Source organism: Pseudorasbora parva, chromosome 8 (assembly GCF_024679245.1).
Source record: "Pseudorasbora parva isolate DD20220531a chromosome 8, ASM2467924v1, whole genome shotgun sequence".
Lineage (NCBI taxonomy): Eukaryota > Metazoa > Chordata > Actinopteri > Cypriniformes > Gobionidae > Pseudorasbora > Pseudorasbora parva.
This window is the reverse complement of record NC_090179.1, coordinates 3,875,193-3,898,875: the sequence shown is the minus strand read 5'-3', so window position 1 is coordinate 3,898,875 and position 23,683 is coordinate 3,875,193. Positions and strand designations below refer to the sequence as shown.

Here is a 23,683-nt window from a genome sequence, read left to right as displayed (position 1 = left end):
ACACACTGTTCAGCATGTAAAGACTTTCAAATGTGAAAAGTTTAAAAGTGCTCCCACATATCCTGTGGCATAGGCACTGCTGGGATTTGAACCCAGGATCTCCTGTTTACAAGACAGGCGCTTTGACCAACTAAGCCACAGCGCCAGCTGTAATGCAAAGCATTTTGTTGGTATATAAAGCCTTAAAGAGGTAGCACATCTTGAAAACAGCTGATTACCTCATGAAAGTTTTCCCTTTGAGCCTTTATTCACAACCTAGAAGTCCAGAAGGTGTGTCCTGTAGAGACTTTTACATCTGAAAAGTTTGGATGAATACTAGTAGAAGCCACACATTTTAGGCACTGCTGGGATTCGAACCCAGGATCTCCTGTTTACTAGACAGGCGCTTTAACCAACTAAGCCACAGCGCCAGATACTTACCTTGGTTTGATACTTTTGTATTCAAAGTCTAAAAGAGGTAGCATGTCAGGAAAAGAGCTGATTAAGTCATGGATAGGTTCCTTTGAAGTTAGAGGATTATTTCCAAAAGCTGAAAAGTGTGCAGGCTTCTATTGAGGAATAAGGGAATGTCTCAAATCATTTCATTTTGGTTAAAATCTCTCAATACTCGTGTCTCAAATGTGTTGTGAACCTCCATTTACAATAAATCTAAACTCTATTTAAGCTAGCAGAAATGGAAAGCATTTCTTGCTAGGTAGGTGGCCATCAATTGGCAGTAGCAGTTTTTGGCCTAAACCAGTGTTTTTCAAACCATTCTTGTTATATTCCTTTTTTAAAAATGGGGACTTGACGTGAGCTAATTAGTAGAGTATTCTGTAATCTGAGCTGGGTGTGTCCAACAGGGGAAATAAGACGAAGAGGAAAGTTAGGCTTCTGAAATACTTCATGTCCGAAAAGGTTTAAGCATATGCTTGTCCAACACAAAGATATCTGAGCAAAAGTTTTTATGGATGACTCTGGTGGGACTCGAACCCACAGCCTTTGAATACCTCCATTCACAACCTAGAAGTCCAATGCGCTATCCATTGCGCCACAGAGCCACAACAACACACTTTCCAAGGCACTATGCCTTGTCCAGCACTTCTTAGCTTTCCAGTTCTTCCTTGCTGATACACACTGTTCAGCATGTAAAGACTTTCAAATGTGAAAAGTTTAAAAGTGCTCCCACATATCCTGTGGCATAGGCACTGCTGGGATTTGAACCCAGGATCTCCTGTTTACAAGACAGGCGCTTTGACCAACTAAGCCACAGCGCCAGCTGTAATGCAAAGCATTTTGTTGGTATATAAAGCCTTAAAGAGGTAGCACATCTTGAAAACAGCTGATTACCTCATGAAAGTTTTCCCTTTGAGCCTTTATTCACAACCTAGAAGTCCAGAAGGTGTGTCCTGTAGAGACTTTTACATCTGAAAATTTTGGATGAATACTAGTAGAAGCCACACATTTTAGGCACTGCTGGGATTCGAACCCAGGATCTCCTGTTTACTAGACAGGCGCTTTAACAAACTAAGCCACAGCGCCAGATACTTACCTTGGTGTGATACTTTTGTATTCAAAGTCTAAAAGAGGTAGCATGTCAGGAAAAGAGCTGATTAAGTCATGATTAGGTTCCTTTGAAGTTAGAGGATTATTTCCAAAAGCTGAAAAGTGTGCAGGCTTCTATTGAGGAATAAGGGAATGTCTCAAATCATTTCATTTTGGTTAAAATCTCTCAATACTCGTGTCTCAAATGTGTTGTGAACCTCCATTTACAATAAATCTAAACTCTATTTAAGCTAGCAGAAATGGAAAGCATTTCTTGCTAGGTAGGTGGCCATCAATTGGCAGTAGCAGTTTTTGGCCTAAACCAGTGTTTTTCAAACCATTCTTGTTATATTCCTTTTTTAAAAATGGGGACTTGACGTGAGCTAATTAGTAGAGTATTCTGTAATCTGAGCTGGGTGTGTCCAACAGGGGAAATAAGACGAAGAGGAAAGTTAGGCTTCTGAAATACTTCATGTCCGAAAAGGTTTAAGCATATGCTTGTCCAACACAAAGATATCTGAGCAAAAGTTTTTATGGATGACTCTGGTGGGACTCGAACCCACAGCCTTTGAATACCTCCATTCACAACTTAGAAGTCCAATGCGCTATCCATTGCGCCACAGAGCCACAACAACACACTTTCCAAGGCACTATGCCTTGTCCAGCACTTCTTAGCTTTCCAGTTCTTCCTTGCTGATACACACTGTTCAGCATGTAAAGACTTTCAAATGTGAAAAGTTTAAAAGTGCTCCCACATATCCTGTGGCATAGGCACTGCTGGGATTTGAACCCAGGATCTCCTGTTTACAAGACAGGCGCTTTGACCAACTAAGCCACAGCGCCAGCTGTAATGCAAAGCATTTTGTTGGTATATAAAGCCTTAAAGAGGTAGCACATCTTGAAAACAGCTGATTACCTCATGAAAGTTTTCCCTTTGAGCCTTTATTCACAACCTAGAAGTCCAGAAGGTGTGTCCTGTAGAGACTTTTACATCTGAAAAGTTTGGATGAATACTAGTAGAAGCCACACATTTTAGGCACTGCTGGGATTCGAACCCAGGATCTCCTGTTTACTAGACAGGCGCTTTAACAAACTAAGCCACAGCGCCAGGTACTTACTTTGGTTTGATACTTTTGTATTCAAAGTCTAAAAGAGGTAGCATGTCAGGAAAAGAGCTGATTAAGTCATGATTAGGTTCCTTTGAAGTTAGAGGATTATTTCCAAAAGCTGAAAAGTGTGCAGGCTTCTATTGAGGAATAAGGGAATGTCTCAAATCTTTTCATTTTGGTTAAAATCTCTCAATACTCGTGTCTCAAATGTGTTGTGAACCTCCATTTACAATAAATCTAAACTCTATTTAAGCTAGCAGAAATGGAAAGCATTTCTTGCTAGGTAGGTGGCCATCAATTGGCAGTAGCAGTTTTTGGCCTAAACCAGTGTTTTTCAAACCATTCTTGTTATATTCCTTTTTTAAAAATGGGGACTTGACGTGAGCTAATTAGTAGAGTATTCTGTAATCTGAGCTGGGTGTGTCCAACAGGGGAAATAAGACGAAGAGGAAAGTTAGGCTTCTGAAATACTTCATGTCCGAAAAGGTTTAAGCATATGCTTGTCCAACACAAAGATATCTGAGCAAAAGTTTTTATGGATGACTCTGGTGGGACTCGAACCCACAGCCTTTGAATACCTCCATTCACAACCTAGAAGTCCAATGCGCTATCCATTGCGCCACAGAGCCACAACAACACACTTTCCAAGGCACTATGCCTTGTCCAGCACTTCTTAGCTTTCCAGTTCTTCCTTGCTGATACACACTGTTCAGCATGTAAAGACTTTCAAATGTGAAAAGTTTAAAAGTGCTCCCACATATCCTGTGGCATAGGCACTGCTGGGATTTGAACCCAGGATCTCCTGTTTACAAGACAGGCGCTTTGACCAACTAAGCCACAGCGCCAGCTGTAATGCAAAGCATTTTGTTGGTATATAAAGCCTTAAAGAGGTAGCACATCTTGAAAACAGCTGATTACCTCATGAAAGTTTTCCCTTTGAGCCTTTATTCACAACCTAGAAGTCCAGAAGGTGTGTCCTGTAGAGACTTTTACATCTGAAAAGTTTGGATGAATACTAGTAGAAGGCACACATTTTAGGCACTGCTGGGATTCGAACCCAGGATCTCCTGTTTACTAGACAGGCGCTTTAACAAACTAAGCCACAGCGCCAGGTACTTACTTTGGTTTGATACTTTTGTATTCAAAGTCTAAAAGAGGTAGCATGTCAGGAAAAGAGCTGATTAAGTCATGATTAGGTTCCTTTGAAGTTAGAGGATTATTTCCAAAAGCTGAAAAGTGTGCAGGCTTCTATTGAGGAATAAGGGAATGTCTCAAATCTTTTCATTTTGGTTAAAATCTCTCAATACTCGTGTCTCAAATGTGTTGTGAACCTCCATTTACAATAAATCTAAACTCTATTTAAGCTAGCAGAAATGGAAAGCATTTCTTGCTAGGTAGGTGGCCATCAATTGGCAGTAGCAGTTTTTGGCCTAAACCAGTGTTTTTCAAACCATTCTTGTTATATTCCTTTTTTAAAAATGGGGACTTGACGTGAGCTAATTAGTAGAGTATTCTGTAATCTGAGCTGGGTGTGTCCAACAGGGGAAATAAGACGAAGAGGAAAGTTAGGCTTCTGAAATACTTCATGTCCGAAAAGGTTTAAGCATATGCTTGTCCAACACAAAGATATCTGAGCAAAAGTTTTTATGGATGACTCTGGTGGGACTCGAACCCACAGCCTTTGAATACCTCCATTCACAACCTAGAAGTCCAATGCGCTATCCATTGCGCCACAGAGCCACAACAACACACTTTCCAAGGCACTATGCCTTGTCCAGCACTTCTTAGCTTTCCAGTTCTTCCTTGCTGATACACACTGTTCAGCATGTAAAGACTTTCAAATGTGAAAAGTTTAAAAGTGCTCCCACATATCCTGTGGCATAGGCACTGCTGGGATTTGAACCCAGGATCTCCTGTTTACAAGACAGGCGCTTTGACCAACTAAGCCACAGCGCCAGCTGTAATGCAAAGCATTTTGTTGGTATATAAAGCCTTAAAGAGGTAGCACATCTTGAAAACAGCTGATTACCTCATGAAAGTTTTCCCTTTGAGCCTTTATTCACAACCTAGAAGTCCAGAAGGTGTGTCCTGTAGAGACTTTTACATCTGAAAAGTTTGGATGAATACTAGTAGAAGCCACACATTTTAGGCACTGCTGGGATTCGAACCCAGGATCTCCTGTTTACTAGACAGGCGCTTTAACCAACTAAGCCACAGCGCCAGGTACTTACTTTGGTTTGATACTTTTGTATTCAAAGTCTAAAAGAGGTAGCATGTCAGGAAAAGAGCTGATTAAGTCATGATTAGGTTCCTTTGAAGTTAGAGGATTATTTCCAAAAGCTGAAAAGTGTGCAGGCTTCTATTGAGGAATAAGGGAATGTCTCAAATCATTTCATTTTGGTTAAAATCTCTCAATACTCGTGTCTCAAATGTGTTGTGAACCTCCATTTACAATAAATCTAAACTCTATTTAAGCTAGCAGAAATGGAAAGCATTTCTTGCTAGGTAGGTGGCCATCAATTGGCAGTAGCAGTTTTTGGCCTAAACCAGTGTTTTTCAAACCATTCTTGTTATATTCCTTTTTTAAAAATGGGGACTTGACGTGAGCTAATTAGTAGAGTATTCTGTAATCTGAGCTGGGTGTGTCCAACAGGGGAAATAAGACGAAGAGGAAAGGTAGGCTTCTGAAATACTTCATGTCCGAAAAGGTTTAAGCATATGCTTGTCCAACACAAAGATATCTGAGCAAAAGTTTTTATGGATGACTCTGGTGGGACTCGAAACCACAGCCTTTGAATACCTCCATTCACAACCTAGAAGTCCAATGCGCTATCCATTGCGCCACAGAGCCACAAGAACACACTTTCCAAGGCACTATGCCTTGTCCAGCACTTCTTAGCTTTCCAGTTCTTCCTTGCTGATACACACTGTTCAGCATGTAAAGACTTTCAAATGTGAAAAGTTTAAAAGTGCTCCCACATATCCTGTGGCATAGGCACTGCTGGGATTTGAACCAAGGATCTCCTGTTTACAAGACAGGCGCTTTGACCAACTAAGCCACAGCGCCAGCTGTAATGCAAAGCATTTTGTTGGTATATAAAGCCTTAAAGAGGTAGCACATCTTGAAAACAGCTGATTACCTCATGAAAGTTTTCCCTTTGAGCCTTTATTCACAACCTAGAAGTCCAGAAGGTGTGTCCTGTAGAGACTTTTACATCTGAAAAGTTTGGATGAATACTAGTAGAAGGCACACATTTTAGGCACTGCTGGGATTCGAACCCAGGATCTCCTGTTTACTAGACAGGCGCTTTAACCAACTAAGCCACAGCTCCAGGTACTTACTTTGGTTTGATACTTTTGTATTCAAAGTCTAAAAGAGGTAGCATGTCAGGAAAAGAGCTGATTAAGTCGTGATTAGGTTCCTTTGAAGTTAGAGGATTATTTCCAAAAGCTGAAAAGTGTGCAGGCTTCTATTGAGGAATAAGGGAATGTCTCAAATCATTTCATTTTGGTTAAAATCTCTCAATACTCGTGTCTCAAATGTGTTGTGAACCTCCATTTACAATAAATCTAAACTCTATTTAAGCTAGCAGAAATGGAAAGCATTTCTTGCTAGGTAGGTGGCCATCAATTGGCAGTAGCAGTTTTTGGCCAAACCAGTGTTTTTCAAACCATTCTTGTTATATTCCTTTTTTAAAAATGGGGACTTGACGTGAGCTAATTAGTAGAGTATTCTGTAATCTGAGCTGGGTGTGTCCAACAGGGGAAATAAGACGAAGAGGAAAGTTAGGCTTCTGAAATACTTCATGTCCGAAAAGGTTTAAGCATATGCTTGTCCAACACAAAGATATCTGAGCAAAAGTTTTTATGGATGACTCTGGTGGGACTCGAACCCACAGCCTTTGAATACCTCCATTCACAACCTAGAAGTCCAATGCGCTATCCATTGCGCCACAGAGCCACAAGAACACACTTTCCAAGGCACTATGCCTTGTCCAGCACTTCTTAGCTTTCCAGTTCTTCCTTGCTGATACACACTGTTCAGCATGTAAAGACTTTCAAATGTGAAAAGTTTAAAAGTGCTCCCACATATCCTGTGGCATAGGCACTGCTGGGATTTGAACCCAGGATCTCCTGTTTACAAGACAGGCGCTTTGACCAACTAAGCCACAGTGCCAGCTGTAATGCAAAGCATTTTGTTGGTATATAAAGCCTTAAAGAGGTAGCACATCTTGAAAACAGCTGATTACCTCATGAAAGTTTTCCCTTTGAGCCTTTATTCACAACCTAGAAGTCCAGAAGGTGTGTCCTGTAGAGACTTTTACATCTGAAAAGTTTGGATGAATACTAGTAGAAGGCAAACATTTTAGGCACTGCTGGGATTCGAACGCAGGATCTCCTGTTTACTAGACAGGCGCTTTAACCAACTAAGCCACAGCACCAGGTACTTACTTTGGTTTGATACTTTTGTATTCAAAGTCTAAAAGAGGTAGCATGTCAGGAAAAGAGCTGATTAAGTCATGATTAGGTTCCTTTGAAGTTAGAGGATTATTTCCAAAAGCTGAAAAGTGTGCAGGCTTCTATTGAGGAATAAGGGAATGTCTCAAATCATTTCATTTTGGTTAAAATCTCTCAATACTCGTGTCTCAAATGTGTTGTGAACCTCCATTTACAATAAATCTAAACTCTATTTAAGCTAGCAGAAATGGAAAGCATTTCTTGCTAGGTAGGTGGCCATCAATTGGCAGTAGCAGTTTTTGGCCTAAACCAGTGTTTTTCAAACCATTCTTGTTATATTCCTTTTTTAAAAATGGGGACTTGACGTGAGCTAATTAGTAGAGTATTCTGTAATCTGAGCTGGGTGTGTCCAACAGGGGAAATAAGACGAAGAGGAAAGGTAGGCTTCTGAAATACTTCATGTCCGAAAAGGTTTAAGCATATGCTTGTCCAACACAAAGATATCTGAGCAAAAGTTTTTATGGATGACTCTGGTGGGACTCGAACCCACAGCCTTTGAATACCTCCATTCACAACCTAGAAGTCCAATGCGCTATCCATTGCGCTACAGAGCCACAACAACGCACTTTCCAAGGCACTATGCCTTGTCCAGCACTTCTTAGCTTTCCAGTTCTTCCTTGCTGATACACACTGTTCAGCATGTAAAGACTTTCAAATGTGAAAAGTTTAAAAGTGCTCCCACATATCCTGTGGCATAGGCGCTGCTGGGATTTGAACCCAGGATCTCCTGTTTACAAGACAGGCACTTTGACCAACTAAGCCACAGCGCCAGCTGTAATGCAAAGCATTTTGTTGGTATATAAAGCCTTAAAGAGGTAGCACATCTTGAAAACAGCTGATTACCTCATGAAAGTTTTCCCTTTGAGCCTTTATTCACAACCTAGAAGTCCAGAAGGTGTGTCCTGTAGAGACTTTTACATCTGAAAAGTTTGGATGAATACTAGTAGAAGCCACACATTTTAGGCACTGCTGGGATTCGAACCCAGGATCTCCTGTTTACTAGACAGGCGCTTTAACCAACTAAGCCACAGCGCCAGGTACTTACTTTGGTTTGATACTTTTGTATTCAAAGTCTAAAAGAGGTAGCATGTCAGGAAAAGAGCTGATTAAGTCGTGATTAGGTTCCTTTGAAGTTAGAGGATTATTTCCAAAAGCTGAAAAGTGTGCAGGCTTCTATTGAGGAATAAGGGAATGTCTCAAATCATTTCATTTTGGTTAAAATCTCTCAATACTCGTGTCTCAAATGTGTTGTGAACCTCCATTTACAATAAATCTAAACTCTATTTAAGCTAGCAGAAATGGAAAGCATTTCTTGCTAGGTAGGTGGCCATCAATTGGCAGTAGCAGTTTTTGGCCTAAACCAGTGTTTTTCAAACCATTCTTGTTATATTCCTTTTTTAAAAATGGGGACTTGACGTGAGCTAATTAGTAGAGTATTCTGTAATCTGAGCTGGGTGTGTCCAACAGGGGAAATAAGACGAAGAGGAAAGTTAGGCTTCTGAAATACTTCATGTCCGAAAAGGTTTAAGCATATGCTTGTCCAACACAAAGATATCTGAGCAAAAGTTTTTATGGATGACTCTGGTGGGACTCGAACCCACAGCCTTTGAATACCTCCATTCACAACCTAGAAGTCCAATGCGCTATTCATTGCGCCACAGAGCCACAAGAACACACTTTCCAAGGCACTATGCCTTGTCCAGCACTTCTTAGCTTTCCAGTTCTTCCTTGCTGATACACACTGTTCAGCATGTAAAGACTTTCAAATGTGAAAAGTTTAAAAGTGCTCCCACATATCCTGTGGCATAGGCACTGCTGGGATTTGAACCCAGGATCTCCTGTTTACAAGACAGGCGCTTTGACCAACTAAGCCACAGCGCCAGCTGTAATGCAAAGCATTTTGTTGGTATATAAAGCCTTAAAGAGGTAGCACATCTTGAAAACAGCTGATTACCTCATGAAAGTTTTCCCTTTGAGCCTTTATTCACAACCTAGAAGTCCAGAAGGTGTGTCCTGTAGAGACTTTTACATCTGAAAAGTTTGGATGAATACTAGTAGAAGCCACACATTTTAGGCACTGCTGGGATTCGAACCCAGGATCTCCTGTTTACTAGACAGGCGCTTTAACCAACTAAGCCACAGCGCCAGGTACTTACTTTGGTTTGATACTTTTGTATTCAAAGTCTAAAAGAGGTAGCATGTCAGGAATAGAGCTGATTAAGTCATGATTAGGTTCCTTTGAAGTTAGAGGATTATTTCCAAAAGCTGAAAAGTGTGCAGGCTTCTATTGAGGAATAAGGGAATGTCTCAAATCATTTCATTTTGGTTAAAATCTCTCAATACTCGTGTCTTAAATGTGTTGTGAACCTCCATTTACAATAAATCTAAACTCTGTTTAAGCTAGCAGAAATGGAAAGCATTTCTTGCTAGGTAGGTGGCCATCAATTGGCAGTAGCAGTTTTTGGCCTAAACCAGTGTTTTTCAAACCATTCTTGTTATATTCCTTTTTTTTAAATGGGGACTTGACGTGAGCTAATTAGTAGAGTATTCTGTAATCTGAGCTGGGTGTGTCCAACAGGGGAAATAAGACGAAGAGGAAAGGTAGGCTTCTGAAATACTTCATGTCCGAAAAGGTTTAAGCATATGCTTGTCCAACACAAAGATATCTGAGCAAAAGTTTTTATGGATGACTCTGGTGGGACTCGAACCCACAGCCTTTGAATACCTCCATTCACAACCTAGAAGTCCAATGCGCTATCCATTGCGCCACAGAGCCACAACAACACACTTTCCAAGGCACTATGCCTTGTCCAGCACTTCTTAGCTTTCCAGTTCTTCCTTGCTGATACACACTGTTCAGCGTGTAAAGACTTTCAAATGTGAAAAGTTTAAAAGTGCTCCCACATATCCTGTGGCATAGGCACTGCTGGGATTTGAACCCAGGATCTCCTGTTTACAAGACAGGCGCTTTGACCAACTAAGCCACAGCGCCAGCTGTAACGCAAAGCATTTTGTTGGTATATAAAGCCTTAAAGAGGTAGCACATCTTGAAAACAGCTGATTACCTCATGAAAGTTTTCCCTTTGAGCCTTTATTCACAACCTAGAAGTCCAGAAGGTGTGTCCTGTAGAGACTTTTACATCTGAAAAGTTTGGATGAATACTAGTAGAAGCCACACATTTTAGGCACTGCTGGGATTCGAACCCAGGATCTCCTGTTTACTAGACAGGCGCTTTAACCTACTAAGCCACAGCGCCAGGTACTTACTTTGGTTTGATACTTTTGTATTCAAAGTCTAAAAGAGGTTGCATGTCAGGAAAAGAGCTGATTAAGTCATGATTAGGTTCCTTTGAAGTTAGAGGATTATTTCCAAAAGCTGAAAAGTGTGCATGCTTCTATTGAGTAATAAGGGAATGTCTCAAATCATTTCATTTTGGTTAAAATCTCTCAATACTCGTGTCTCAATTGTGTTGTGAACCTCCATTTACAATAAATCTAAACTCTGTTTAAGCTAGCAGAAATGGAAAGCATTTCTTGCTAGGTAGGTGGCCATCAATTGGCAGTAGCAGTTTTTGGCCTAAACCAGTGTTTTTCAAACCATTCTTGTTATATTCCTTTTTTAAAAATGGGGACTTGACGTGAGCTAATTAGTAGAGTATTCTGTAATCTGAGCTGGGTGTGTCCAACAGGGGAAATAAGACGAAGAGGAAAGTTAGGCTTCTGAAATACTTCATGTCCGAAAAGGTTTAAGCATATGCTTGTCCAACACAAAGATATCTGAGCAAAAGTTTTTATGGATGACTCTGGTGGGACTCGAACCCACAGCCTTTGAATACCTCCATTCACAACCTAGAAGTCCAATGCGCTATCCATTGCGCCACAGAGCCACAAGAACACACTTTCCAAGGCACTATGCCTTGTCCAGCACTTCTTAGCTTTCCAGTTCTTCCTTGCTGATACACACTGTTCAGCATGTAAAGACTTTCAAATGTGAAAAGTTTAAAAGTGCTCCCACATATCCTGTGGCATAGGCACTGCTGGGATTTGAACCCAGGATCTCCTGTTTACAAGACATGCGCTTTGACCAACTAAGCCACAGCGCCAGCTGTAATGCAAAGCATTTTGTTGGTATATAAAGCCTTAAAGAGGTAGCACATCTTGAAAACAGCTGATTACCTCATGAAAGTTTTCCCTTTGAGCCTTTATTCACAACCTAGAAGTCCAGAAGGTGTGTCCTGTAGAGACTTTTACATCTGAAAAGTTTGGATGAATACTAGTAGAAGGCACACATTTTAGGCACTGCTGGGATTCGAACGCAGGATCTCCTGTTTACTAGACAGGCGCTTTAACCAACTAAGCCACAGCGCCAGGTACTTACTTTGGTTTGATACTTTTGTATTCAAAGTCTAAAAGAGGTAGCATGTCAGGAAAAGAGCTGATTAAGTCATGATTAGGTTCCTTTGAAGTTAGAGGATTATTTCCAAAAGCTGAAAAGTGTGCAGGCTTCTATTGAGGAATAAGGGAATGTCTCAAATCATTTCATTTTGGTTAAAATCTCTCAATACTCGTGTCTCAAATGTGTTGTGAACCTCCATTTACAATAAATCTAAACTCTATTTAAGCTAGCAGAAATGGAAAGCATTTCTTGCTAGGTAGGTGGCCATCAATTGGCAGTAGCAGTTTTTGGCCTAAACCAGTGTTTTTCAAACCATTCTTGTTATATTCCTTTTTTAAAAATGGGGACTTGACGTGAGCTAATTAGTAGAGTATTCTGTAATCTGAGCTGGGTGTGTCCAACAGGGGAAATAAGACGAAGAGGAAAGGTAGGCTTCTGAAATACTTCATGTCCGAAAAGGTTTAAGCATATGCTTGTCCAACACAAAGATATCTGAGCAAAAGTTTTTATGGATGACTCTGGTGGGACTCGAACCCACAGCCTTTGAATACCTCCATTCACAACCTAGAAGTCCAATGCGCTATCCATTGCGCTACAGAGCCACAACAACACACTTTCCAAGGCACTATGCCTTGTCCAGCACTTCTTAGCTTTCCAGTTCTTCCTTGCTGATACACACTGTTCAGCATGTAAAGACTTTCAAATGTGAAAAGTTTAAAAGTGCTCCCACATATCCTGTGGCATAGGCGCTGCTGGGATTTGAACCCAGGATCTCCTGTTTACAAGACAGGCGCTTTGACCAACTAAGCCACAGCGCCAGCTGTAATGCAAAGCATTTTGTTGGTATATAAAGCCTTAAAGAGGTAGCACATCTTGAAAACAGCTGATTACCTCATGAAAGTTTTCCCTTTGAGCCTTTATTCACAACCTAGAAGTCCAGAAGGTGTGTCCTGTAGAGACTTTTACATCTGAAAAGTTTGGATGAATACTAGTAGAAGCCACACATTTTAGGCACTGCTGGGATTCGAACCCAGGATCTCCTGTTTACTAGACAGGCGCTTTAACCAACTAAGCCACAGCGCCAGGTACTTACTTTGGTTTTGTAACAACAACGACTCATGAGTTTAATGTCTCGGGGAATAATTAACTCAAAAGGGATTTAATATTCAATATTCATGAATTTATGAATATGATTTGCCAGTTGTTCATTACGTATTAAAATTTTCCGATAGGGAAAATTGTTTAATTAAATACAAGTAACCCTTTATGAAATTGCTTGAAATTATCCTACTAAGTTTGTCCTGCAAATTAGTTATAGACTTTCCAAATCAATTCTCAATAAGGGATTACTGCTTTACGAGCGCATAAGAAACATTAACTTTACTGATCAGGATAAGTTCAATATTTCAAATGGTCATACAGTTTACTTTACTAACATAGTAGCATAAGCAGTTAGGTAACGTTTAGATCGCAAGTTTCATTGACTTTGTGTATGTGGCAGAATAACAGATTCAACTCATTAAATGTCTTTTGAAGGTTTAATAAACACAGACTAAAAAAATAACACTACAATTCACACAGAAAGTACATACTAAATATGCATCGCGAGAGTAGAAGTATAGATATTAACGAAATAATACATAAAAGAGAATAATGAATAGACTGAAGTTAGAGAGAGATAAAAGAGAGAGAGAGAGACAAAGAGAGAGGGAGAGAGAGAGACAAAGAGAGTGGGGGAGGGTAAGAAACAGCTTTCCTTCAGTTCAACCAAATACGACCTTCACGGAGTTAATTTATCCCAACGGGAGAATAACACACCCTCTTTACAGCAGTAAGAATAAGAATACTTGCATTCTTTTTGGTTTCGTTTTGGCTTCTCGCTTGTGTGCGTATGTGTCTCTGCGTGTTCAAATGTCCTGCATGTCCGGCGGTCCTTTCCGAGGTTGGGAGGGAAGCGGCTGTTTGCTTTAGCGATGCTTCGTGTTCTTGAAGATCGGATTGTAGAAGAGAAGATTTTTGGAAGAGATGAGGCCTGCTTGGAGGGCCTGCATTGGTGGCATGGCTTAAGTGCCAGCCACCCCCCCCCCCCCCCCCCCCCCCCGTGGGTGTTGGCTCCCACAGGAGAGAGTTGAAGAAGTAAAAGCCAGAGAGTTTCGGAGAAGAGAAGAGGGGAAGAGCTTGTCTTCACTGGTCTTTTAAGGTCTGGAAATAGTCCCACCCTCCAGGGTTAGACTTAACCAATGAGAGTGTTGGGATTTCCCGGCGGGAAATTCCTCAGCAGAATTTATAGCTCTTTGTTTGAAGGTTCGACTCAGTGGGTCTCTGAGTCTTCATACTATAATTAATGCAACAAACACACACTGCATTTTCTGAATAAGTGATATACATGGAAGTGTAAGTCGTGAAGTGAGCATTAATTTGATAGGAGACATGACATATATGAGGTTATCTGAACTAGTACTTTGTTAAGACAAAGACAAAAAGATGCAAAATACCATACAGAATAAACATTTTACAAGACAGTTATGTGTTTACATATAATGTCCTGGGGTGCATGTTCATTTATAGATGGTTTGTCTATAATTTGAGGCAAAAGCTCTGTGTCTTAAAGTCTTTGTGTATAAGACTTCATGTGGCCACATTCTTTCCGGCCATAAAACACCTTATCAGATGGTTTCCAGGGTGACTGAAGAATCTCCCTCTGTTGTGTTGGGGGAAGGTATGCTAGTGAGCACAACTTTCAAAACATATTTGTTAAATGTAACTGGCGATTGTGTGTTTGATTCGCCTGAGTCGCTACATAATCCCCCCTTTCGCTAGTTGTTGTCCCTCCTATGGACAACAACGAGCGATATCAAAGATTCAGGAAGATCAGACACACCATAGCCATGTTAGGCTCCAGTTGTTTGTGTCTCCTGAAGTTATGGTCGTTCCAAGGCAGATAAGGCAGACAGTAGCCCAGTTCAGGTCTCTGTGCTTGTGCAGCAGGTGTCGAGGCAGCAGGTGCCCTGACGGTGCGTCACCTGTCATCCAGAAGTCCGTTTGTGTGGTGCAGGTGTGCTGTGGGCTTTCTGCAGCCCTGGGTGGAACCATGTTCCTCGCAATGGCCAGTCAATCCTTTAGGTCTCCTGCCTAGGAAGATGGATTGTGCATCTTGACACTTTTATGTCCTATGCTGACTAGGAACTTTTCCAGAGGGTGCCTCGCATTGTGGCCAGGCTGGGTGCCTTCTGGTGATCCACTTTGGTTTCTCTGTTTCAAAGTTCAAAGTCATTGGGGTTTGGAGAATCCCTTCAGAGGCAGCCTTGTGTTCGTTAAAGGCCTTCTTTCTCAAATCACATGCATGACATAGTGTGGGGCTTGGCAGTATTGCCTACAAGGTGACTAACTGGTGTTGGAGGAGAAGGTTCTTGAAGCTGGTGTAAGGTTAGGCAGAGGGCTTGGGCTCCTCCCCCCTTTTGCGTTTATGTGCAGGGCTGGAGGAGCTTGCGCTGCTGATGTGAAGTTCAGGAGAGTACGTCTTTCTTTTGAGGATTCATTTGCAGTTGGTGATCAGCAGTCCAGGTTGCTCTCTCAGTGCGATGCCCGAGGTTGGACCCGGTGTGATGATGTCTGGTGGTGGCTGGCCTCTGATTGTCTGGAGGCACAGGAGCATGATCACGGCCGCGTTTCTTAGGCATTTCCAGATCTGTTGCATGGCCTCAGTAGTGAAGTGGATGCCTCTGTCTGAGTTGATTCTCAGTGGCAATCTTGACAGGAAAAAGATGTGATTGATCAGGTGGTATGCCGTGGTCTGGGCGGTGTCGTTGGGTGCTGGTTAACACTCCACCCACTTGGTAAACTGGCACACCACTGTGAGAAAGTACTTTTTGCCTTTTGTGGACCTGGGCAGGGGTTCTACCCGGTCGATTTGTAGGTTTGACCATGGGAACGTGGTCCCTCTGTGTTGCAGTGGGGCTCTGTGGTTCGGGTTTGCTGGTTGGAACCGGCAGCGAACTAGCCCTTCTCTAACATACTCTGCTGCATCTTGATGCATCCCAGGCCCATATGCCACCTGTTTCAGTGTGTCATACGTGGTTCTGGTGCCGTGGTGTCCAGCACATGGTGTGTTGTGGGCGTACATTAGCATCACCCCCCTTTGCGACCGTGGCACTACAAGCTGTGGCGCTGTGTTGCCATCGGGTGCACACCAGAGAATGTTGTCCATAAGACGCATCATGTGTCTGGAGTTATGTAGATGCTTGTGGCTAGAGTCATCAATGACCTCAGAGTCAGTGATAGGGTGGTTGGAGGGGTCTGAGAGGTGGTCAAGAATTGTCTTTGTTGCAGTGTCAGAGGCTTGCGTATCCGCAATATCGTTGTGTGAAAACTGCGGCGTTAGCGATAGCAGCTGCAAGGGAGGCATTGTAGCCGGTGTCGATCGCTTGCTGTGGGTTAGCACTGCAACAATGGGGCTGGATGTGGGGTGCGGGGGTGCCCACATGTCGCCGTGTGGTGTGTTTTTACTGATTGTATTGCACAGTGGTAGACTTTTTGTTGAGTTGTCTGCCCACAGTGCAGGGATACTGTTCGTTGTGACAATGTCATTCAGCTGTAGGTCATTCATGACCTGGGGGCAGAAGGCATCAGAGTCTTTGGATAGCTGAAATGTGCAAAGTAGCGAACTTGAACTTGGTTTTGGGGCTGAGGCTGTGTTGTCACAGTGTGCTGCAGGGGGTCCCGTGGCCTTTGTGACATGGCAGTCTGGCTCTGTGGGAGTTTCCGTGACCTCTGTGACTTGACAGTCTTGCTCAGACGATGTGTGTGTCTGAAGGGGCAGAGGGTCACGCACTTGAGCCCAGACTTTCAGCTGTTTGAAGTCCAGTACGGGTTCGAAGCGGTCCAGCAGGTCTTTTCCGATGAGAAACGGATAAGTGTTCATAGGGGAGATATAGACTGGGTGTATCAGCCTCATAGGTCCAATTGTCAGGTGGATGGAAGCTACGTGCTTGAGCTGGATGTCGTTTTGGCTATACGACTGCACATTTAGCTTACAAGTGTGAAGGTTAAGGGTGCGATTTTTCCTCTGTGCTTCAAATCTGAGTCTTTCAAACAGTTGGGCGGATATAAGCGTGAGGTCGGAGCCAGTGTCAACTAGGGCTTCGAGCTTAAATTCCCTTTCCATAGTGATAGTCAGATAGAGTTTTCGAGCCATCCCCTTCTCGATTAGGTTTCCCAGGAGTCTTGGTGTGGGGACCTGTGTGTTGCTAGATAAGCCGTCTGGATATGTGTCAAGTGTCTCATTATGCGTGCAAACAATCAAAGCAGCGCTTTCTGGTACGCTGGGCTGTCCCATGATGCTGTCTTGATTAGAGGCTGTTGCTGTCAGCTGTAGTGAGTGTGTGCTGCTGACGTGTGGGGGTGCAACAGTTAGTACACTAGTCCGTGATTGGGGAACAGTGTTCAGGGTGGATGATTCAGTTGCAGGAAGGGCGGGAAGGTTGATTTCAGGTATCATGTCTAGTCGTGCTGTACCTGGTCCGTCCTTCTTGTCTTCCTTGTGAGGTTTCTGTCGGAGGAGCTCTTTCAGGATCTTTATGAGCTCTGTAACTTCAGAAGCAGCTACACTTTCTTTGCCAGACGTGGGTTCAGGTCTGGGCCTACCATTGTCCCGTCGAGAGTGGCCTCTTCGCTGGCTTTCTGGGCGAGGCGGGTCCCAGGATCCTTCAGAGCGATCGCTCTGGTACCGTGGACGGTCACCCTTATGACCACGCTGCCCTCTGCTGGCTTGGAGTGGTTTGGACTCTTTGTTGACGGGTCGGTAACTGTGGTTCTGTTTGGCGCCCTCTAGGGTTAGCTCTGGGTGGTGCACAGAGACAGGGCAGATGGTGGGCTGTTTTACAGTCTTTTCAGAAATGGTTTTCTGTTTGACGTAAGCTTTGTGAGCCAAGTCTCTTAACTGTTGCGTGCCCATGCTGCGCGGGCACGCCAGCACCCCCAGGTGGTAACTGATGGTAGGGTGCAGGTTTCGGAGGAAAAGAGTTTTGAAGTTGATGTCCTCCTCCATGCCTGGGTCGTTACGTGTCCCGAAGTAGGCACGTCGTAGTCTGTTATAAAAGTTCTGTGAGGTCTCACGTCGAGCTTGCTTGAGCTCCATGGCAGTGATGAACCCCTGGTCTGACTCGGGGTCGGAGTACTCACGAATTAGAGCTTGTCGTAGATGCCAGTAGTCCGCTTTGATGGCCTCTGGTTGTCGATCCAGAAAGCTGCGTACGTCACGATTAGACGTGGCCCTGAGCAGGTACAGTCTGTCCCAGTTGTTCGCGTGAGCGACAGTTTGCAAGTAAAAGTCTATGTCTTTTAAGTATGCGTGGACGTCGTGTCCTCCTGCCGGGTCTGGGCTGAAGGTAGGAATATTTCTGGCCAGCTTGTCAAGGTTCTTTGAAGCTTCGTTGCTGTTGACCTTGACTTCCTGGAAGGTCGTCCTTTCCTTCGCTGCTGACGGGGATTCGTGGAGACTGGCGGGTGATCTTTTAAACAGGGGGCTGTCGTCCCCCCTCGTAGCTCTTGCTTCGTGGCTAAAATGTGCGGAGTAACTGGTCAGGGGAAACTGTGTGTTGTGTGTTTCCCCCTTCCGGTAACGTTGCACTATATATGATTGTCTCAGTTCTCTTTGCACCATGTCAAGTTCATCTTTGAGCTCGTGTCTTTGCTGGATGAGCTCGTCGATCTCGGCTTGTGCCGACTGCAAATGTTTTGCATAGACTTTAGCTTTAATGTCTCTGTCTTTAAGTTCATCAGTGGCTCTCTCCAGGAGGGATTCGCCACGCCGAAGCTTTTCGTCGAGGTGTTTCCTGGCGTCTTTCTCTGACTGTACTCGTCGGTCGGTGTCACGACGGAGCTCCTTCAGGGTCTTTTGAAGTCTTTCTATTTCTTTTCTTTGTTCTTTGTCTGTTTCGTCGTCTTTCTCTGTGTCTAGAAGCTGATCTAGACGAAGCTGGGTGAGGGCTTGGTCTCTCCGGGCCTCCTTGGCTTGAAGCTTTAGCGTTGCTGCCTCCTGTTCCAGGTTGTCGTAGCTCCCTTCGCTTAGACGTGCCTGTGCGATGAGGACGTGGGCGAGGCTTCCGAGGATCTTGGCCACTTCCTTGTTGGAGTAGCTGTGCGTGGGGTCGTGTGTCATCAGCTGGTCTAGCTCGGTGTCCAGTTGCTCCTGGCTCAGTTGCACCAGACTTCCTTGACTGGTGGCCGTTAGCGCTTCCAGCCATGTCGTTAGGCGGTCCCACGGGACGGCAGGGCTGGGGGCACGGAACATTACTGCGGACGAGAGAAACACAGCACACACACACACACAGAGAGAGAGAGCCAATGCAAGCTTGTTCTAAGCTAACGAGCTATCGTACGGATAGCTGGGAATTTTGGCTAACTGATGTAGACAGTTAGATAATTAGACAATTCAGACAATTAGGTGGGCGGTAGCCCTGGTTGTCACTTGGTGAACTGCTGCTCGGTCGTCCCGGGACTATCTAATTCTCCTTGGGGTCTCTTGGTGAACTGAAAGAAACACAATCGTGATAGTCCAACAGTGAGGATAGGAAAGAGCACAGTGGAAACAAACACAAGATGAATTGGTCTGTAATGAAAGGAATGTCAGCGTGCGCGCCGGGAGTGTTAGGGAAAATTAATAGGCTTAATGCTCAAGATATACTAAAATTCGGCTTGTACTATGGGTTATCCCATTTAGCTCATCCGGGGTGAATTGAGGTCACTTACGTGGAAGATTAAATATCAAGAGCAATTTAGAAAAAGGCAAAAGTTTCTGTCAAGTAATGATAAAACAAAAAGCACTTTTGATACCGTTTGTAATTACCAGACTGAGCTTTATTCCCAATGGGAGGGGAAAAGAAAAACTTTTGCAGAGAAAAATAAAAATAAAAATAAAAATATATATATATTTTTTTTTATAAAAATTAAAATGTAATTAAAATTAAAAATTAAAATTAAAAAATTAAAAATGAAAATAAAATTAAAAAAATAAAATAAAAAATAAATAAATAAAATATTAAAAGCTCAACTTAATTCAAATTAAATCCAAAGCAAGTTTAAATGAAATTTAAATAAGCCTGTAAGGAAAATCAAATAAAAGAAAGCCAATCAAAAATCTTATCCTATAAAGATTAATCTCTAAGTGGGAGTTATCCAAATAAAAGAATTAATCAGGAAGGGAGTAGGGATTTAGTGTTGCGCTGACTTAACAGGGTATAGCCACACGGTGGCGTCCTTCCTTCCAATTGGACTGTCTGTGACTTAAACCTAATTTCACCTTGAGTTAGAGGAAGTTATGTTTCTTTTTTAAACTTCAAATTCGAATAAGGGTGTTTAATCAGCGAGAAAGGAGACTTGGTTGTTGCTAGAAAAATTGTATAAATGAAACTGTGTACAACAGTAAGCAATAAACAATTTATAGGCTCAAACTTATTTTGTTAAGGCAGAATCAAATAACGGAGAGTGAAACTATCCGAATTTATCCACACGATGGCGCTGTTGCGCCCGCCCTAGACTACAGTTAGTTAGGCGGAAATGCTCACCAGATGGCTTTGTCTGGTTCTAGAGTCGCCCTCCGGCGTGCTGCAAGCGGCGTTGCAATTCTTGAGTCGCCCTCTGGCGGTTTGCAAGCGGCGTTGCAATTCTTGAGTCGCCCTCTGGCGGTTTGCAAGCGGCGTTGCAATTCTTGAGTCGCCCTCTGGCGGTTTGCAAGCGGTGTTGCAATTCTTGAGTCACCCTCTGGCGGTTTGCAAGCGGCGTTGCAATTTCTGAGTCGCCCTGGCGTTTCGCACTTTACTGGCTTTTGCAGATCATTTACAAATGACTGGTGCTCTAGATGCACGAGTAACAAAACGGTTGAAAGCAGGAATTTTCCGTCTGCCTATTCACGCATTTTACATGGACTCCAATAGACATTTATCAATATGGCTGACGGTTTTCAGCATCTCTGATTCAAATGTTTTAGGTCTCAAGTCTTTGGTTAGCTAAGCCAGACTTAAACCAGGAGTTATCGTTTATCTTAACGATATAATAATTATTCTGAGGCCCCTTATATTGTACAGGAGAGTCTCGTCCTGTCCCAATCTTCCGCAATGATAGAACTTTCCGTAGTTCAGATCAAGCGGGATAACGCAACGTACGTGTCTACAGACATCATCAAAATCTCATTATTTTGATGGAACACATAATATATTGCTCGAGTCAAATGTATGGATTTTCTACAATACATTCGTTTGGAAATCACGCGGATAACCCTATTGTGCCTACGGCTGCAGAGTTTTTCGTTTCAAAATTGGATTTTTGTACCGTTCATATTTTTATTAATATAATCCGGCTACTTCAACATTTCTCAGCATCTGTTTATGCTTGGGTTCGCTTTGCGCGTACCGTTCCTAATTCACAAAACAACACCAAAACAAAACGAAACAAAAACGCGCGTGCAGGTTATTAATACCTCAAAAATACACAATGAATAGAATATGAATATCGTTCACACATACACAAACGTTTGAAACTTGCCTGCATTCTCCACCATAAAATATGTAACAACAACGACTCATGAGTTTAATGTCTCGGGGAATAATTAACTCAAAAGGGATTTAATATTCAATATTCATGAATTTATGAATATGATTTGCCAGTTGTTCATTACGTATTAAAATTTTCCGATAGGGAAAATTGTTTAATTAAATACAAGTAACCCTTTATGAAATTGCTTGAAATTATCCTACTAAGTTTGTCCTGCAAATTAGTTATAGACTTTCCAAATCAATTCTCAATAAGGGATTACTGCTTTACGAGCGCATAAGAAACATTAACTTTACTGATCAGGATAAGTTCAATATTTCAAATGGTCATACAGTTTACTTTACTAACATAGTAGCATAAGCAGTTAGGTAACGTTTAGATCGCAAGTTTCATTGACTTTGTGTATGTGGCAGAATAACAGATTCAACTCATTAAATGTCTTTTGAAGGTTTAATAAACACAGACTAAAAAAATAACACTACAATTCACACAGAAAGTACATACTAAATATGCATCGCGAGAGTAGAAGTATAGATACATAAAACGAAACGATTAACGAAAGAATACATAAAAGAGAATAATGAATAGACTGAAGTTAGAGAGAGATAAAAGAGAGAGAGAGAGACAAAGAGAGAGGGAGAGAGAGAGACAAAGAGAGTGGGGGAGGGTAAGAAACAGCTTTCCTTCAGTTCAACCAAATACGACCTTCACGGAGTTAATTTATCCCAACGGGAGAATAACACACCCTCTTTACAGCAGTAAGAATAAGAATACTTGCATTCTTTTTGGTTTCGTTTTGGCTTCTCGCTTGTGTGCGTATGTGTCTCTGCGTGTTCAAATGTCCTGCATGTCCGGCGGTCCTTTCCGAGGTTGGGAGGGAAGCGGCTGTTTGCTTTAGCGATGCTTCGTGTTCTTGAAGATCGGATTGTAGAAGAGAAGATTTTTGGAAGAGATGAGGCCTGCTTGGAGGGCCTGCATTGGTGGCATGGCTTAAGTGCCAGCCACCCCCCCCCCCCCCCCCCCCCCCCCGTGGGTGTTGGCTCCCACAGGAGAGAGTTGAAGAAGTAAAAGCCAGAGAGTTTCGGAGAAGAGAAGAGGGGAAGAGCTTGTCTTCACTGGTCTTTTAAGGTCTGGAAATAGTCCCACCCTCCAGGGTTAGACTTAACCAATGAGAGTGTTGGGATTTCCCGGCGGGAAATTCCTCAGCAGAATTTATAGCTCTTTGTTTGAAGGTTCGACTCAGTGGGTCTCTGAGTCTTCATACTATAATTAATGCAACAAACACACACTGCATTTTCTGAATAAGTGATATACATGGAAGTGTAAGTCGTGAAGTGAGCATTAATTTGATAGGAGACATGACATATATGAGGTTATCTGAACTAGTACTTTGTTAAGACAAAGACAAAAAGATGCAAAATACCATACAGAATAAACATTTTACAAGACAGTTATGTGTTTACATATAATGTCCTGGGGTGCATGTTCATTTATAGATGGTTTGTCTATAATTTGAGGCAAAAGCTCTGTGTCTTAAAGTCTTTGTGTATAAGACTTCATGTGGCCACATTCTTTCCGGCCATAAAACACCTTATCAGATGGTTTCCAGGGTGAATGAAGAATCTCCCTCTGTTGTGTTGGGGGAAGGTATGCTAGTGAGCACAACTTTCAAAACATATTTGTTAAATGTAACTGGCGATTGTGTGTTTGATTCGCCTGAGTCGCTACAGTTTGATACTTTTGTATTCAAAGTCTAAAAGAGGTAGCATGTCAGGAAAAGAGCTGATTAAGTCATGATTAGGTTCCTTTGAAGTTAGAGGATTATTTCCAAAAGCTGAAAAGTGTGCATGCTTCTATTGAGTAATAAGGGAATGTCTCAAATCATTTCATTTTGGTTAAAATCTCTCAATATTCGTGTCTCAAATGTGTTGTGAACCTCCATTTACAATAAATCTAAACTCTGTTTAAGCTAGCAGAAATGGAAAGCATTTCTTGCTAGGTAGGTGGCCATCAATTGGCAGTAGCAGTTTTTGGCCTAAACCAGTGTTTTTCAAACCATTCTTGTTATATTCCTTTTTTAAAAATGGGGACTTGACGTGAGCTAATTAGTAGAGTATTCTGTAATCTGAGCTGGGTGTGTCCAACAGGGGAAATAAGACGAAGAGGAAAGTTAGGCTTCTGAAATACTTCATGTCCGAAAAGGTTTAATCATATGCTTGTCCAACACAAAGATATCTGAGCAAAAGTTTTTATGGATGACTCTGGTGGGACTCGAACCCACAGCCTTTGAATACCTCCATTCACAACCTAGAAGTCCAATGCGCTATCCATTGCGCCACAGAGCCACAACAACACACTTTCCAAGGCACTATGCCTTGTCCAGCACTTCTTAGCTTTCCAGTTCTTCCTTGCTGATACACACTGTTCAGCATGTAAAGACTTTCAAATGTGAAAAGTTTAAAAGTGCTCCCACAAATCCTGTGGCATAGGCACTGCTGGGATTTGAACCCAGGATCTCCTGTTTACAAGACAGGCGCTTTGACCAACTAAGCCACAGCGCCAGCTGTAATGCAAAGCATTTTGTTGG

General features: G+C 42.5%; 37 non-coding genes across 37 annotated transcripts; all 37 read right to left on the bottom strand.

Annotated features, from left to right (window-relative positions):
- Positions 1–71: 71 nt before the first annotated feature.
- Positions 72–145, bottom strand: trnat-ugu (transfer RNA threonine (anticodon UGU)). Its single transcript has one exon. It is a non-coding gene; the product is annotated as a tRNA-Thr (tRNA).
- A 191-nt stretch (positions 146–336) lies between these two features.
- On the bottom strand, positions 337–410 carry trnat-agu (transfer RNA threonine (anticodon AGU)). Its single transcript has one exon. It is a non-coding gene; the product is annotated as a tRNA-Thr (tRNA).
- Positions 411–951: 541 nt separating this feature from the next.
- Positions 952–1,040, bottom strand: trnar-ucu (transfer RNA arginine (anticodon UCU)). The gene is given in 2 exon segments: positions 952–987; positions 1,004–1,040. It is a non-coding gene; the product is annotated as a tRNA-Arg (tRNA).
- Positions 1,041–1,182: 142 nt separating this feature from the next.
- trnat-ugu (transfer RNA threonine (anticodon UGU)) lies at positions 1,183–1,256 on the bottom strand. The gene has a single exon. It is a non-coding gene; the product is annotated as a tRNA-Thr (tRNA).
- Positions 1,257–1,447: 191 nt separating this feature from the next.
- Positions 1,448–1,521, bottom strand: trnat-agu (transfer RNA threonine (anticodon AGU)). Its single transcript has one exon. It is a non-coding gene; the product is annotated as a tRNA-Thr (tRNA).
- Positions 1,522–2,062: 541 nt separating this feature from the next.
- Positions 2,063–2,151, bottom strand: trnar-ucu (transfer RNA arginine (anticodon UCU)). The gene is given in 2 exon segments: positions 2,063–2,098; positions 2,115–2,151. It is a non-coding gene; the product is annotated as a tRNA-Arg (tRNA).
- A 142-nt stretch (positions 2,152–2,293) lies between these two features.
- Positions 2,294–2,367, bottom strand: trnat-ugu (transfer RNA threonine (anticodon UGU)). Its single transcript has one exon. It is a non-coding gene; the product is annotated as a tRNA-Thr (tRNA).
- Positions 2,368–2,558: 191 nt separating this feature from the next.
- On the bottom strand, positions 2,559–2,632 carry trnat-agu (transfer RNA threonine (anticodon AGU)). Its single transcript has one exon. It is a non-coding gene; the product is annotated as a tRNA-Thr (tRNA).
- A 541-nt stretch (positions 2,633–3,173) lies between these two features.
- Positions 3,174–3,262, bottom strand: trnar-ucu (transfer RNA arginine (anticodon UCU)). Its single transcript is given in 2 exon segments — positions 3,174–3,209; positions 3,226–3,262. It is a non-coding gene; the product is annotated as a tRNA-Arg (tRNA).
- Positions 3,263–3,404: 142 nt separating this feature from the next.
- trnat-ugu (transfer RNA threonine (anticodon UGU)) lies at positions 3,405–3,478 on the bottom strand. Its single transcript has one exon. It is a non-coding gene; the product is annotated as a tRNA-Thr (tRNA).
- A 191-nt stretch (positions 3,479–3,669) lies between these two features.
- trnat-agu (transfer RNA threonine (anticodon AGU)) lies at positions 3,670–3,743 on the bottom strand. Its single transcript has one exon. It is a non-coding gene; the product is annotated as a tRNA-Thr (tRNA).
- Positions 3,744–4,284: 541 nt separating this feature from the next.
- On the bottom strand, positions 4,285–4,373 carry trnar-ucu (transfer RNA arginine (anticodon UCU)). Its single transcript is given in 2 exon segments — positions 4,285–4,320; positions 4,337–4,373. It is a non-coding gene; the product is annotated as a tRNA-Arg (tRNA).
- Positions 4,374–4,515: 142 nt separating this feature from the next.
- Positions 4,516–4,589, bottom strand: trnat-ugu (transfer RNA threonine (anticodon UGU)). Its single transcript has one exon. It is a non-coding gene; the product is annotated as a tRNA-Thr (tRNA).
- A 191-nt stretch (positions 4,590–4,780) lies between these two features.
- trnat-agu (transfer RNA threonine (anticodon AGU)) lies at positions 4,781–4,854 on the bottom strand. Its single transcript has one exon. It is a non-coding gene; the product is annotated as a tRNA-Thr (tRNA).
- A 541-nt stretch (positions 4,855–5,395) lies between these two features.
- On the bottom strand, positions 5,396–5,484 carry trnar-ucu (transfer RNA arginine (anticodon UCU)). The gene is given in 2 exon segments: positions 5,396–5,431; positions 5,448–5,484. It is a non-coding gene; the product is annotated as a tRNA-Arg (tRNA).
- A 142-nt stretch (positions 5,485–5,626) lies between these two features.
- Positions 5,627–5,700, bottom strand: trnat-ugu (transfer RNA threonine (anticodon UGU)). Its single transcript has one exon. It is a non-coding gene; the product is annotated as a tRNA-Thr (tRNA).
- A 191-nt stretch (positions 5,701–5,891) lies between these two features.
- On the bottom strand, positions 5,892–5,965 carry trnat-agu (transfer RNA threonine (anticodon AGU)). Its single transcript has one exon. It is a non-coding gene; the product is annotated as a tRNA-Thr (tRNA).
- Positions 5,966–6,505: 540 nt separating this feature from the next.
- On the bottom strand, positions 6,506–6,594 carry trnar-ucu (transfer RNA arginine (anticodon UCU)). The gene is given in 2 exon segments: positions 6,506–6,541; positions 6,558–6,594. It is a non-coding gene; the product is annotated as a tRNA-Arg (tRNA).
- Positions 6,595–6,736: 142 nt separating this feature from the next.
- Positions 6,737–6,810, bottom strand: trnat-ugu (transfer RNA threonine (anticodon UGU)). The gene has a single exon. It is a non-coding gene; the product is annotated as a tRNA-Thr (tRNA).
- Positions 6,811–7,001: 191 nt separating this feature from the next.
- On the bottom strand, positions 7,002–7,075 carry trnat-agu (transfer RNA threonine (anticodon AGU)). The gene has a single exon. It is a non-coding gene; the product is annotated as a tRNA-Thr (tRNA).
- Positions 7,076–7,616: 541 nt separating this feature from the next.
- On the bottom strand, positions 7,617–7,705 carry trnar-ucu (transfer RNA arginine (anticodon UCU)). Its single transcript is given in 2 exon segments — positions 7,617–7,652; positions 7,669–7,705. It is a non-coding gene; the product is annotated as a tRNA-Arg (tRNA).
- A 142-nt stretch (positions 7,706–7,847) lies between these two features.
- Positions 7,848–7,921, bottom strand: trnat-ugu (transfer RNA threonine (anticodon UGU)). Its single transcript has one exon. It is a non-coding gene; the product is annotated as a tRNA-Thr (tRNA).
- Positions 7,922–8,112: 191 nt separating this feature from the next.
- On the bottom strand, positions 8,113–8,186 carry trnat-agu (transfer RNA threonine (anticodon AGU)). Its single transcript has one exon. It is a non-coding gene; the product is annotated as a tRNA-Thr (tRNA).
- Positions 8,187–8,727: 541 nt separating this feature from the next.
- Positions 8,728–8,816, bottom strand: trnar-ucu (transfer RNA arginine (anticodon UCU)). Its single transcript is given in 2 exon segments — positions 8,728–8,763; positions 8,780–8,816. It is a non-coding gene; the product is annotated as a tRNA-Arg (tRNA).
- A 142-nt stretch (positions 8,817–8,958) lies between these two features.
- trnat-ugu (transfer RNA threonine (anticodon UGU)) lies at positions 8,959–9,032 on the bottom strand. The gene has a single exon. It is a non-coding gene; the product is annotated as a tRNA-Thr (tRNA).
- Positions 9,033–9,223: 191 nt separating this feature from the next.
- On the bottom strand, positions 9,224–9,297 carry trnat-agu (transfer RNA threonine (anticodon AGU)). Its single transcript has one exon. It is a non-coding gene; the product is annotated as a tRNA-Thr (tRNA).
- Positions 9,298–9,838: 541 nt separating this feature from the next.
- trnar-ucu (transfer RNA arginine (anticodon UCU)) lies at positions 9,839–9,927 on the bottom strand. Its single transcript is given in 2 exon segments — positions 9,839–9,874; positions 9,891–9,927. It is a non-coding gene; the product is annotated as a tRNA-Arg (tRNA).
- A 142-nt stretch (positions 9,928–10,069) lies between these two features.
- trnat-ugu (transfer RNA threonine (anticodon UGU)) lies at positions 10,070–10,143 on the bottom strand. The gene has a single exon. It is a non-coding gene; the product is annotated as a tRNA-Thr (tRNA).
- Positions 10,144–10,334: 191 nt separating this feature from the next.
- On the bottom strand, positions 10,335–10,408 carry trnat-agu (transfer RNA threonine (anticodon AGU)). Its single transcript has one exon. It is a non-coding gene; the product is annotated as a tRNA-Thr (tRNA).
- Positions 10,409–10,949: 541 nt separating this feature from the next.
- On the bottom strand, positions 10,950–11,038 carry trnar-ucu (transfer RNA arginine (anticodon UCU)). Its single transcript is given in 2 exon segments — positions 10,950–10,985; positions 11,002–11,038. It is a non-coding gene; the product is annotated as a tRNA-Arg (tRNA).
- Positions 11,039–11,180: 142 nt separating this feature from the next.
- On the bottom strand, positions 11,181–11,254 carry trnat-ugu (transfer RNA threonine (anticodon UGU)). Its single transcript has one exon. It is a non-coding gene; the product is annotated as a tRNA-Thr (tRNA).
- Positions 11,255–11,445: 191 nt separating this feature from the next.
- Positions 11,446–11,519, bottom strand: trnat-agu (transfer RNA threonine (anticodon AGU)). The gene has a single exon. It is a non-coding gene; the product is annotated as a tRNA-Thr (tRNA).
- Positions 11,520–12,060: 541 nt separating this feature from the next.
- Positions 12,061–12,149, bottom strand: trnar-ucu (transfer RNA arginine (anticodon UCU)). Its single transcript is given in 2 exon segments — positions 12,061–12,096; positions 12,113–12,149. It is a non-coding gene; the product is annotated as a tRNA-Arg (tRNA).
- Positions 12,150–12,291: 142 nt separating this feature from the next.
- On the bottom strand, positions 12,292–12,365 carry trnat-ugu (transfer RNA threonine (anticodon UGU)). Its single transcript has one exon. It is a non-coding gene; the product is annotated as a tRNA-Thr (tRNA).
- Positions 12,366–12,556: 191 nt separating this feature from the next.
- Positions 12,557–12,630, bottom strand: trnat-agu (transfer RNA threonine (anticodon AGU)). The gene has a single exon. It is a non-coding gene; the product is annotated as a tRNA-Thr (tRNA).
- A 10,722-nt stretch (positions 12,631–23,352) lies between these two features.
- trnar-ucu (transfer RNA arginine (anticodon UCU)) lies at positions 23,353–23,441 on the bottom strand. Its single transcript is given in 2 exon segments — positions 23,353–23,388; positions 23,405–23,441. It is a non-coding gene; the product is annotated as a tRNA-Arg (tRNA).
- A 142-nt stretch (positions 23,442–23,583) lies between these two features.
- Positions 23,584–23,657, bottom strand: trnat-ugu (transfer RNA threonine (anticodon UGU)). Its single transcript has one exon. It is a non-coding gene; the product is annotated as a tRNA-Thr (tRNA).
- Between the last annotated feature and the right edge of the window lie 26 nt (positions 23,658–23,683).